This window comes from Oncorhynchus tshawytscha, linkage group LG32, assembly GCF_018296145.1.
Source record: "Oncorhynchus tshawytscha isolate Ot180627B linkage group LG32, Otsh_v2.0, whole genome shotgun sequence".
Classification (NCBI taxonomy): domain Eukaryota; kingdom Metazoa; phylum Chordata; class Actinopteri; order Salmoniformes; family Salmonidae; genus Oncorhynchus; species Oncorhynchus tshawytscha.
Window position 1 is genome coordinate 7,797,277 of NC_056460.1, and position 12,384 is coordinate 7,809,660.

At 45.2% G+C, this 12,384-nt stretch overlaps 1 protein-coding gene across 1 annotated transcript in view; it reads right to left on the bottom strand.

Annotated features, from left to right (window-relative positions):
- LOC112230347 (protein kinase C alpha type) overlaps positions 1–12,384 on the bottom strand; it is a 245,119-nt gene that overhangs the window by 149,720 nt on the left and 83,015 nt on the right. The window lies entirely within an intron of this gene.

Sequence of the window (12,384 nt, forward strand, 5' to 3'; positions counted from 1 at the left end):
CAGTTGACAGTGAGAGGAGTTTAGCATTTTGCAACAAAACATTATTCGTCTCTCTGAAACCATCAAGTGATTTCCAAAAACACAATGCCTGTAGATTTCAAATGATGTGTTACTTTATATTTTCAGATTTAAAAAAAAAACTTACCGGGCCGTGTGCAGGGCCCTAAACAACACTCGGAGTTGAACAGGCAATAAAAGCTATTTTAACAACATTTCTGAAAATTGATGTATAACGATTTGGAATGAAACTCTTCAAGGAAATAAGGGATCTCTCCTGTATCAAAAGCAATGTTTCCCCTATATTCATATATGACAACGATGATGACTGACATTAGGCTAAATCTAGGCTGCCACTGAAGTTATTTATACTTGGTCTTATACAAACATAGTTAAGGCCCCACAAATGTGTGACAAACACATAAAACTGTCCCATATTCTTTTCATGTATAAAACTCTGCCATTGCTGCTGAATTGATCCTTGACGGAACGCTGAAAGGGATGACCGCTTTATTCCTATAGTTAATTAAGAAAATAAGCATTAGCTCAATAACATTGGCAAGTAATCTTTTGCCAACATTGTACATACACGAATTGATAACCAGATTACTCCATATATACATGTACTGTATATGACAACTATGACGACTGATATTAGGTTACAGTCTCACCACAGATGGCATCATTCTTTTCACATCAGTAGATGGTAGTCATGAGTAATACCTCATGTTCATTCATTGTCTCGCTTTCATTTCGCGCCGTTTGATCGAGCAGCCTGCATGACAGTGGATCATAATAACTAGCTGTGTGTGGTGTGAGGAACCTCATTAGCCATACAGAGTCTGTGATCCGACACCGTTCATTTGTGTGGCAGGGACAAAAGAGGCATTCAGCCTCGCATCCTGTGCATTGAGGCATTGGCGGTGTCCAAAATGGCAACCTATTTTCCGATATAGTGCGCTACTTTTGAACACAGCCCCTGGTCAAAAGCAGTGCACTATACAGGGAATACGGTGCCATTTGGGAAGCAGCTATTATAGAAAAAAAAACATGTATTTGTACTTATTATAAATGATTCAAACAAGAGGCTCATTAAAGCGACCTCATTAACAACATTGCATGTATTAAGCTTGTTGACTCCTCCCCCCCCCACACACACACACAAACTTCCTCGGCTGCACTGAATTAATGGGGCTGCTGTAGTCTAGTTAGTCTGGGTCCCATTCATGAATGTAATTCTATGTGACAGTTATCAGGAGCAACGCAGGCTCCAATGACTGTGCTGAGATAGAGAGCGAGAAAGAGAGAAATAAATAGAGAGAAAGAAAGAAAGAAGAGGGGGAGACTGTGTGTGTGCGAGAGAAAGAGGAGATAGAGAGCGGAGAAAGAGAGAGTGGGAGGCGAGAAAGAGAGAGCGAGTGGGAGAAAGAGAGAGGAGAGAGAGGAGAAAGATAAGAAAAAGAGGAGAGAGAAAGAAAGAGAGAGAAAGAAAGAGGAGAGAGAGAGAAGAGAGGTTGTGGGTTTTCATTTGGCTAAAGAGGCAGGGACAGCGGCACCCTCTGCTCCGCTGTACATGTCAACACACAAAAAAAAACGAGAAAGAGTGTGCTAAGCACATAAATGTCGCTTCGAATTTCCAGCACTCTGCGTGTGAGCAACGTTTTCTTTGGAATGTCTGACACAGAGTCAAGGCTGCTGAGGGGAGGACGGCTCACAATTGCTGGAACGGATCGAATGGAATGGCATAAAACATATGGAAACCATGTGTTTGTTGTGTTTGATACCATTCCATCTCGTCCCGCTCCAGCCATTACCACAAGCCTGTCTTCCCCAATTAAGTTGCCACCAACCTCCTGTGGTCTGGCATGGAAGCGCAGGGGCATGTGCTACTGAGAGCACACGCTGGTATTCGACTCCGTAGGGGGCGAGGGGTGAAAAGGGGGGAGAGGGGGTTGGAGTATGCCAGAGACGGGCAGGATTACATCATAGACACATGGGCGGCTAGCAGGTTACATTTACCGTCTGGCATGCGGCAGGACCTACTCAGACTCCTGGGTTCATAGACTGGGGAGGGAGGCAGGAAGGGTCCTTCATGACTCAGCCACTGGCTCTCTCAGGCTACGGCTGCATCCCGAATGACAACCTATTCCCTATATAGTGCACTGTTTTTAGACCAAGACTCGACTGTTTTTAGGCAGCCCAATTTAGATCCCCCCCCCCCCCCCACACACACTAATTGGTCTTTGGACCAATCACATCAGATAGGTCAAAATAGCAATTACTGAAAAACAGATCAGAATTGTTCCACCTGAGTAAACACAGCCTACGTATTGCCCCAAGTAGTACACTATGTAAGGAATAGGGTATCAATAGGAACGCAGCCGGAGTCTCTTTAAGGCTGAGCGTTCAGGCTGGACGTTGATGACTCTTATTTCCCCCACTGTCTCTGAGCACAGAGAACCATGTCACCCTCAGGTCAAGTTCTGCTAAAACCAGAGCAGACAAGGGAAATCTAGACCAGGAAATCCATGCATTATTAATAGTGTCGGAGAAAAGAAAAATGACAGTTACATATCGGGAATATTATTTCTGACGATATATCGTATCGCTTTGACAATATCGCAATGTTATTTGCGTGTTAGTTGGCTGTACCTGCACCAACATTTGTCCTTCATAGTTTGTTCTCCATCTTTTCAAATAGGGAACCATTCTGTTTTTAGCACTTTTATTTCCATGACTGATCGAAACTCTTTTATTCACGTCTCTCTCTCGTCTCTCTGCAGCAGACATATGGTGAGCGATATGTTTGGAACATCGAATAAAATCACAGTCTCGAATCGCAATACATATAGAATCGTGAGAATCGCAACACATATCGCCAAATAAGCATCGCAATCTCGTATTGTGTGAGGTTCCTGGCAATTCCCAGGCCTAAATTATTAATCAAGCTTGTTCTGCAAAACACTACACATACTAGCCAAGCCTGTGTTGGCAACAAAGAGCAGAGTGGCCAAATGAAACCATTTTGAAGCAGTTAATTGCACTAATCTAGCTAATTGATCCACATCCTGCCTCCGGGAAAACACGGCCCTATAGCTCAAGTGGAAAGGGTGGTATTTGGAGATTGCTTGACGTGAGCGCAATAGTTTTTCATTAGACCTTTCCAGTACACTTCAGAACCTATTCTTCAGTGTTTGCTTTTCCATATTGCTGAAGTGCCCTAAGTCAGACAGAGTCAGGGTTAGGGTCCCAAATGGCACCCTATTCCCTATTTAGTGCACTACTTCTGACCAGAGCCCTGTGGAAAGCAGTGCACAATATAGGCAATAGGGTCCCATTTGGGACAGAACCATGGTTTATGCTCCTAGTATTTCACCCTTTATTGTGGATTCTGCCCACCTAGCAATTAGGTTGCTAGGGGAAACTGCACATAGAGCTAACATGTGCAGTGACTATCCTGGCTGGGCAATTCACATTGCAATAACTCCTTGTGGTGAGCAAATATCCTGTATTACAACCGCCAATATCCCCCTGCATTACAACCGCCAATATCCCCCCGCATTGCACAACCTTCACTGCATCCCAAATGGAACCCTATTCCCTATATAGTGCACTAATGGGTACTGTTCAAAAGTAGTACACCATATAGGCAATAGGGTTCCATTTGGGATGAGTCTCCCTTGTGGAATGGGCTAAATTATTAAGACGTGGGTATTTCGCGAGGCAAACGTTGGCTCGCGGCAGTCATTATGGCTACATTAGCAGACTCAATAAAACGCAGAGTTTTTGTTTGAATGCATTCTGTAAGCCCATGAACCAGACACATTTCAGTAGGAACAGTGCTTTTCTTACATTATGTAACTCAACAATCTGTTACTGTGTGCTGAGAAATGTGGCCCCAGATGACACATTTGCTAATAACACATCTGATAGGATGCAGTTGCCCTAGATCTAAAGTCACCATGTTCTTCACAAGTTTAAGTTTAGGGGTTGGTAAGCTGGTCCTAGATCTGTGCCTAATGACAACTTCTGCCCTAATAAATCCATAAAGTTGGATTACTATAATTGACATGAACATATATTTGTAATTCTGACAAAAATGGGGAGTTACCAGCTGCCCTTATCATTATAACCCCTGTAAGCCACACTGGCGAAGAAAATCACTTAGCACAGGGGTGTCAAACTCATTCCATGGAAGGCCTAGTGCAGGGTATTCCCAAACTCGGTCCTCGGGACACCAAGGGGTGCTTGTTTAGTTTTTTGCCCTAGCACTCCACAGCTGATTCAAATAATCAACTAATCATTTGAATCGGCTGTGTTACATCATGCCCAAACCGGTCCGCCATCGTGCGCAAATTGATTTTGTCCCCCCAAACCAAACGTGATCCCAACACACAGGTTGAAATATCAAAACAAACTCTGTAACAATTATATTAATTTGGGGACAGGTCGAAAAGCATTAAACATTTATGGCAATTTATCTAGCTAGCTTGCAGTTGCTAGCTAATTTGTCCTATTTAGCTAGCTAGCTTGCTGTTGCTAGCTAATTTGTCCTGGGATATCAACATTGAGTTGTTATTTTACCTAAAATGCACAAGGTTCTCTACTCCGACAATTGATCCACACATAAAACGGTCAACTGAATCGATTCTAGTCATCCCTCCTCCTTCCAGACTTATTTTTCTTCTTTGGACTTTATGGCAATTGGCAACTAACTAACCGACCTCAGCTTAGCAGGACTTGCAGCGTGCCTGGCAATGCAGACGCTCGTTGGCGCTCGCGAGCAGCGTGGGTGCAATGATTTAATAACATGTATGCATACATTTATTTTGCCACGCTCGCGCACGTGACTCGACCGGTGTGGTAAGCATGTTAAGGCAAAACCCAAAACACGGACGCTTGGGTTCCCGTTGACCGAGTTTGGGAGACGCTGGCCTAGTGTCTGCTGGTTTTAGTTTTTGCCTTTTAATTAAGACCTGGACAACCAAGTCAGGGAAGTTCCTTACTAATTAGTGACCTTAATTCAATAAAGTAAAGGGAGGAGGGAAAACCCGCAGACACTCAGCCCTCCGCGGAATGAGTTTGACACATGTGCCTTAGCGCGTACTATTTTCTTTAGAGCTTGTGTGTCATCCGCCGGGCGCTATATTAAAAGGCAGAGGATGGTTGAGGAGCTTGAATGACACATCTCCAGTTATGGGGACACGCAGAGAACGCCATGAGGGGGAGAAAGAAGTTGAGTCCCAAATGGCATCATATTCCCTATATAGTGCACTACTTTGGACCAGGGCTCTGGTCAAAATTTAGTGCACTATTATTAGGAAAATTAATGATTAAATGACTGAACAAATCATTTTAAATGGAACTGTAACTAAGTAAACTTATACTCTGTTTTATTATATCTGATTAACAATATGAGTTCATAAGGGATTGTGTGACACGGACAAGGAGTAATTAAATATAACGAACACCATTCCAACTAGGAAGAAAGGAATGGTTTGTGGATTAAGTAAACAGATAAGGTAGTTAACATATGGTTGAACCGACGAAACTGAGCTCTGGGGTGTTTTAGATAAGACAGTGAGTGCATTCCTAGGTTCTGTTAATTAGAACTGTCAGCTAAGTGGTGATCGATAATGTTGAGGAGTCAAAAGTTAATTCAGTTGTGTTGTGTGTCCTGTGTATGTGCTAGGGGGGGTCAGAATGAACTTTTAAAGTTCCCTTTGTCCCGGTCGAGAGGAGGGGATTCTGTTAAGCAATGAAATGACGTCATGTTATTGTATATAAACTGTGTGATAACGTGGCAGCGCGCTCCGAGAATAAATTCTGTTACCTATTATTGATAAGACTGGTCTCCGTCTATTTTATGCAAACAAGAATCTTACAAATTCTCATAAAATAGATTAAGGGAATTCAATTAATGAAAACACATTGGTATAATTAAATTACAGTAACAACTATATAGGGAATAGGATGTGTTTTGGGATGCAAACAGTCAGAGCTGTGCTGCTAGGCCAGGCTAGTGTACCTTCACACCTAACAGGGTTCGGAGGACACACTCCCACAGAGGAAAGTACTAGGAGTCACTCTTCATCCACTGCTATGGAATCTAAGTGGAGTTCCAAGTAAGATTTATTCTGGAGAGATTTAAAACACAGATGCTGAAAGTTAATGTCATACTTTTTAATGTGATCAAATCAATCTTTATTTGTCACTTGTGCCGAATACAACAAGTGTAGACTTTACTGTGAAATGTTTACTTATAAGCCCTTAACCCAACATTGCAGTTCAAGAAGAGTTAAGAAAATATAAAGTAGACTAAAATAAAAAAGTAACACAATAAGGATAACAGTAATTCCTACTTCCGGCGCCGACAGAGATGGCCGCCTCGCTTCGCGTTCCTAGGAAACTATGCAGTTTTTTGTTTTTTTACGTGTTATTTCTTACACTAGTACCCCAGGTCATCTTAGGTTTCATTACATACAGCCGAGAAGAACTACTGAATATAAGATCAGCGTCAACTCACCATCAGTACGACCAAGAATATGTTTTTCGCGATGCGGATCCTGTGTTCTGCCTTACAACCAGTGTAACCGAGTGGATCACATGCAGCGACCAACAAAAAAAAAACGACTCAGAAAAAGAGGGAAACGAAGCGGTCTTCTGGTCAGACTCCGGAGACGGGCACATCGTGCACCACTCCCTAGCATTCTTCTTGCCAATGTCCAGTCTCTTGACAACAAGGTTGATGAAATCCGAGCAAGGGTAGCATTCCAGAGGGACATCAGAGACTGTAACGTTCTCTGCTTCACGGAAACATGGCTCACTGGAGAGACGCTATCCGAAGCGGTGCAGCCAGCGGGTTTCTCCACGCATCGCGCCGACAGAAACAAACATCTTTCTGGTAAGAAGAGGGGCGGGGGCGTATGCCTTATGGCCAACGTGACATGGTGTGATGAAAGAAACATACAGGAACTCAAATCCTTCTGTTCACCTGATTTAGAATTCCTCACAATCAAATGTAGACCGCATTATCTACCAAGAGAATTCTCTTCGATTATAATCACAGCCGTATATATCCCCCCCCAAGCAGACACATCGATGGCTCTGAACGAACTTTATTTAACTCTGCAAACTGGAAACGATTTATCCGGAGGCTGCATTCATTGTAGCTGGGGATTTTAACAAGGCTAATCTGAAAACAAGACTCCCTAAATTTTATCAGCATATCGATTGCGCAACCAGGGGTGGAAAGACCCTGGATCATTGTTACTCTAACTTCCGCGACGCATATAAGGCCCTGCCCCGCCCCCCTTTCGGAAAAGCTGACCACGACTCCATTTTGTTGATCCCTGCCTACAGACAGAAACTAAAACAAGAAGCTCCCACGCTGAGGTCTGTCCAACGCTGGCCGACCAAGCTGACTCCACACTCCAAGACTGCTTCCATCACGTGGACTGGGAGATGTTTCGTATTGCGTCAGACAACAACATTGACGAATACGCTGATACGGTGTGCGAGTTCATTAGAACGTGCGTTGAAGATGTCGTTCCCATAGCAACGATTAAAACATTCCCTAACCAGAAACCGTGGATTGATGGCAGCATTCGTGTGAAACTGAAGGCACGAACCAGTGCTTTTAATCAGGGCAAGGTGTCTGGTAACATGACTGAATACAAACAGTGCAGCTATTCCCTCAGCAAGGCTATCAAACAAGCTAAGCGCCAGTACAGAGACAAAGTAGAATCTCAATTCAACGGCTCAGACACAAGAGGCATGTGGCAGGGTCTACAGTCAATCACGGACTACAGGAAGAAACCCAGCCCAGTCACGGACCAGGATGTCTTGCTCCCAGGCAGACTAAATAACTTTTTGCCCGCTTTGAGGACAATACAGTGCCACTGACACGGCCTGCAACGGAAACATGCGGTCTCTCCTTCACTGCAGCCGAAGTGAGTAAGACATTTAAACGTGTTAACCCTCGCAAGGCTGCAGGCCCAGACGGCATCCCCAGCCGCGCCCTCAGAGCATGCGCAGACCAGCTGGCCGGTGTGTTTACGGACATATTCAATCAATCCCTATACCAGTCTGCTGTTCCCACATGCTTCAAGAGGGCCACCATTGTTCCTGTTCCCAAGAAAGCTAAGGTAACTGAGCTAAACGACTACCGCCCGTAGCACTCACATCCGTCATCATGAAGTGCTTTGAGAGACTAGTCAAGGACCATATCACCTCCACCCTACCTGACACCCTTGACCCACTCCAATTTGCTTACCGCCCAAATAGGTCCACAGACGATGCAATCTCAACCACACTGCACACTGCCCTAACCCATCTGGACAAGAGGAATACCTATGTGAGAATGCTGTTCATCGACTACAGCTCGGCATTCAACACCATAGTACCCTCCAAGCTCGTCATCAAGCTCGAGACCCTGGGTCTCGACCCCGCCCTGTGCAACTGGGTACTGGACTTCCTGACGGGCCGCCCCCAGGTGGTGAGGGTAGGCAACAACATCTCCTCCCCGCTGATCCTCAACCTACAGGGAGGAGGTGAGGGCCCTCGGAGTGTGGTGTCAGGAAAACAACCTCACACTCAACGTCAACAAAACTAAGGAGATGATTGTGGACTTCAGGAAACAGCAGAGGGAACACCCCCATCCACATCGATGGAACAGTAGTGGAGAGGGTAGCAAGTTTTAAGTTCCTCGGCATACACATCACAGACAAACTGAATTGGTCCACTCACACAGACAGCATCGTGAGGAAGGCGCAGCAGCGCCTCTTCAACCTCAGGAGGCTGAAGAAATTCGGCTTGTCACCAAAAGCACTCACAAACTTCTACAGATGCACAATCGAGAGCATCCTGGCGGGCTGTATCACCGCCTGGTATGGCAACTGCACCGCCCTCAACCGTAAGGCTCTCCAGAGGGTAGTGAGGTCTGCACAACGCATCACCGGGGGCAAACTACCTGCCCTCCAGGACACCTACACCACCCGATGCTACAGGAAGGCCATAAAGATCATCAAGGACATCAACCACCCGAGCCACTGCCTGTTCACCCCGCTGTCATCCAGAAGGCGAGGTCAGTACAGGTGCATCAAAGCTGGGACCGAGAGACTGAAAAACAGCTTCTATCTCAAGGCCATCAGACTGTTAAACAGCCACCACTAACATTGAGTGGCTACTGCCAACACACTGTCAATGACACTGACTCTACTCCAGCCACTTTAATCATGGGAATTGATGGGAAATGATGTAAATATATCACTAGCCACTTTAAACAATGCTACCTTATATAATGTTACTTACCCTACATTGTTCATCTCATATGCATACGTTGATACTGTACTCTATATCATCGAATGCATCCTTATGTACTACATGTATCACTAGCCACTTTAACTATGCCACTTGGTTTACATACTTATCTCATATGTATATACTGTACTCGATATCATCTACTGTATCTTGCCTATGCTGCTCTGTACCATCACTCATTCATATATCCTTATGTACATATTCTTTATCCCCTTACACTGTGTATAAGACAGTAGTTTTTTTGGAATTGTTAGTTAGATTACTTGCTCGTTATTACTGCATTGTCGGAACTAGAAGCACAAGCATTTCGCTACACTCGCATTAACATCTGCTAACCATGTGTATGTGACAAATAAAATTTGATTTGATTTGATTTAATGAGGCTATATACAGGGGGCACCGGTACCGAGTCAGTGTGCAGGGGTACAGGTTAGTTGAGGTAATTTGAACATGTAGGTGGGGGTGAAGTGACTATGCATAGATAATAAACAGCGAGTAGCAGCAGTGTACAAAAGGGGGGGGTCAATGCAAATTGTCCGGTGGCAATTTTATTAAGTGTTCTGCAGTCTTATGGCTTGGGGGTATAAACTGTTGAGGAGCCTTTTGGTCCTAGACTTGGAGCTCCGGTACCACTTGCTGTGTGGTAGCAGAGAAAACAGTCTATAACTTGGGTGACTGGAGTCTGACAGTTTTATGGGCTTTCCTCTGACACCACCTATTGTTTAGGTCCTGGATGGCAGGAAGCTTGGCCCCAGTGATGTACTGGGCCGTACACAGTGCAACCGGTCAGGATGCTCTCGATGGTGCAGCTGTAGAACCTTTTGAGGATCTGGGGACCCATGCCAAGGTTTTGTCGTGCCCTCTTCATGACTGTCTTGGTATGTTTGGACCATGATAGTTCGTTGGTGATGTAGACACCAAGGAACTTGAAACTCTTGACCCGCTCCACTACAGCCCCATCGATGTTAATGGGGGCCTGTTCGGCCCGCCTTTTCCTGTAGTCCACAATCAGCTCCTTTGTCTTGCTCACATTGAGGGAGAGGTTGTTGTCCTGGCACCACACTGCCAGTTCTCTGACCTCCTCCCAATAGGCCGTCTCAACATTGTCGGTGATCAGGCCTACCACTGCTGTGTCGTCAGCAAACTTAATGATGGTGTTGGAGTCATGTTTGGCCATGCAGTCGTGGGTGAACAGGGAATACAGGAGAGGACTAAGTACACAACCCTGAGGGGCCCCAGTGTTAAGTATCAGCGTGGCAGATGTGTTGTTACCTACCCTTACCACCTGGGGGAGACCAGTCAGGAAGTCCAAGATCCAGTTGCAGAGTAAGGTGTTTAGTCCCAGGGTCCATAGCTTATTGATGAGCTTTGAGGACACTATGGTGTTAAACGCTGAGCTGTAGTCAATGAAAAGCATTCTCACATAGGGGTCCCTTTTGTCCTGGTGGGAAAGGGCAGCGTGGAGTGCAATAGAGATTGCATCATCTGTGGATCTGTTGGGGCGGTATGCAAATTGAATGAGTCTAGGGTTTCTGGGATGATGATGTTGATGTGAGCCATGACCAGCCTTTCAAAGCACTTCATGGCTACATACGTGAGTGCCACGGTGCGGTAATCATTTAGGCAGGTTACCTTCGCTTCCTTGGGCACAGGGACTATGTTTGCATGCTTGAAACATGTAGGCATTACAGACTCGGTTAGGAAGCGTTTGAAATTGCCAGTGAAGACACTTGACAGTTGGTCTGTGCATGCTTGGAGTACACATCCTGGTAATCCGTCTGGTCCAGCGTCTTTGTGAATTTTTACCTGTTTAAAGGTTTAGTTCAGAGAGCGTTATCACACAGTCATCCAGAACAGCTGGTGCTCTTGTGCATGCTTCAGTGTTGCTTGCCTCAAAGAGAGCATAAAGGGGTATTTAGCTTGTCTAGTAGGCTTGCGTCACTGTGCAGCTCGTGTCTGGGTTTCCCTTTGTAATCTGTAATAGTTTTCGAGCCCTGCCACATCCGACGAGCTTCAGAGCCGGTGTAGTAGGATTCAATCTTAATCCTGTATTGACGCTTTGCTTGTCTGAGGGCATAGCTGGATTTCATCACTGCCAAGTATGACACTGGTGTGGGTTGTCATTTATTTAGACTACTGGGGTCAATCAAAAGTCTTAATCATGGGGGATCTCCCCCATGTCCCAGCTCTTAACTTCTTGGATATAGGGGGCGCTCTTTTAATTTATGGATAAAAAAACGTTCCCATTTTAACAGGGAGTAAACGAGTGTACACATCTGAGTGCTTTGGAGTGGACCTGGAAGTGGCCTTCGAGTGACATAATGACTGGGACAAAGTGACCCTTTGGAAGATAAAATGAGGTATATTGGGGTGAAACGAGGTAAGCTGGCCATCAGCTGGTATGATTCATCCAGAGAGCCCTGTCCTGGACACAGTGTTCCTTATCCGACCCCCGCCAGAGTGAGAGACTAAAGCAGACGTGTCCAAAGTCATTGAATCTAAAGTGACCGGTTGCGTTCATTAGGTATCAAATTGAGGAAATAACACACTGAAACGGGAGGGACCATCTGGACTTGTCCAGGTGGTCATTTTTGTTATCTGTTTCAAAACGCACCATTTTAAATGGAAAGTTCTTGTCAGGCGTTTGAAAGTAGAGTACAGAGCCAACTTCTTTATGATACCAAACCAAAGAACTCTGCCGAAATTCAATTCCTACAACTTCAAGACCAAAACAATCTAGCCTGACTGGCCTCCCAATACACAGAGCAAGGTGATGTATGATACTACAGCTCTGGGCCTCCACACACAATGATCTCCTGTCAAACAAGGAGCAGACTCATTCTTCTTCCTTAATGGTCAGCCCCGGTGAACGAGACAAGGACGTATGGTCCGTCCTGCAAGGCTGTCACTTTGAGAGTAACCATATACTTAGCCTGCATCCCAAAATGTACCCTATACCAACATAGCTATACACTATATGGTAATAGGGTGCCATTTGGGACTCATCCTTAGAAGAGATGTGCTTTGGCGGTGGCCCCTTTCGCTAGGGGTCCATTGACAGAAGCT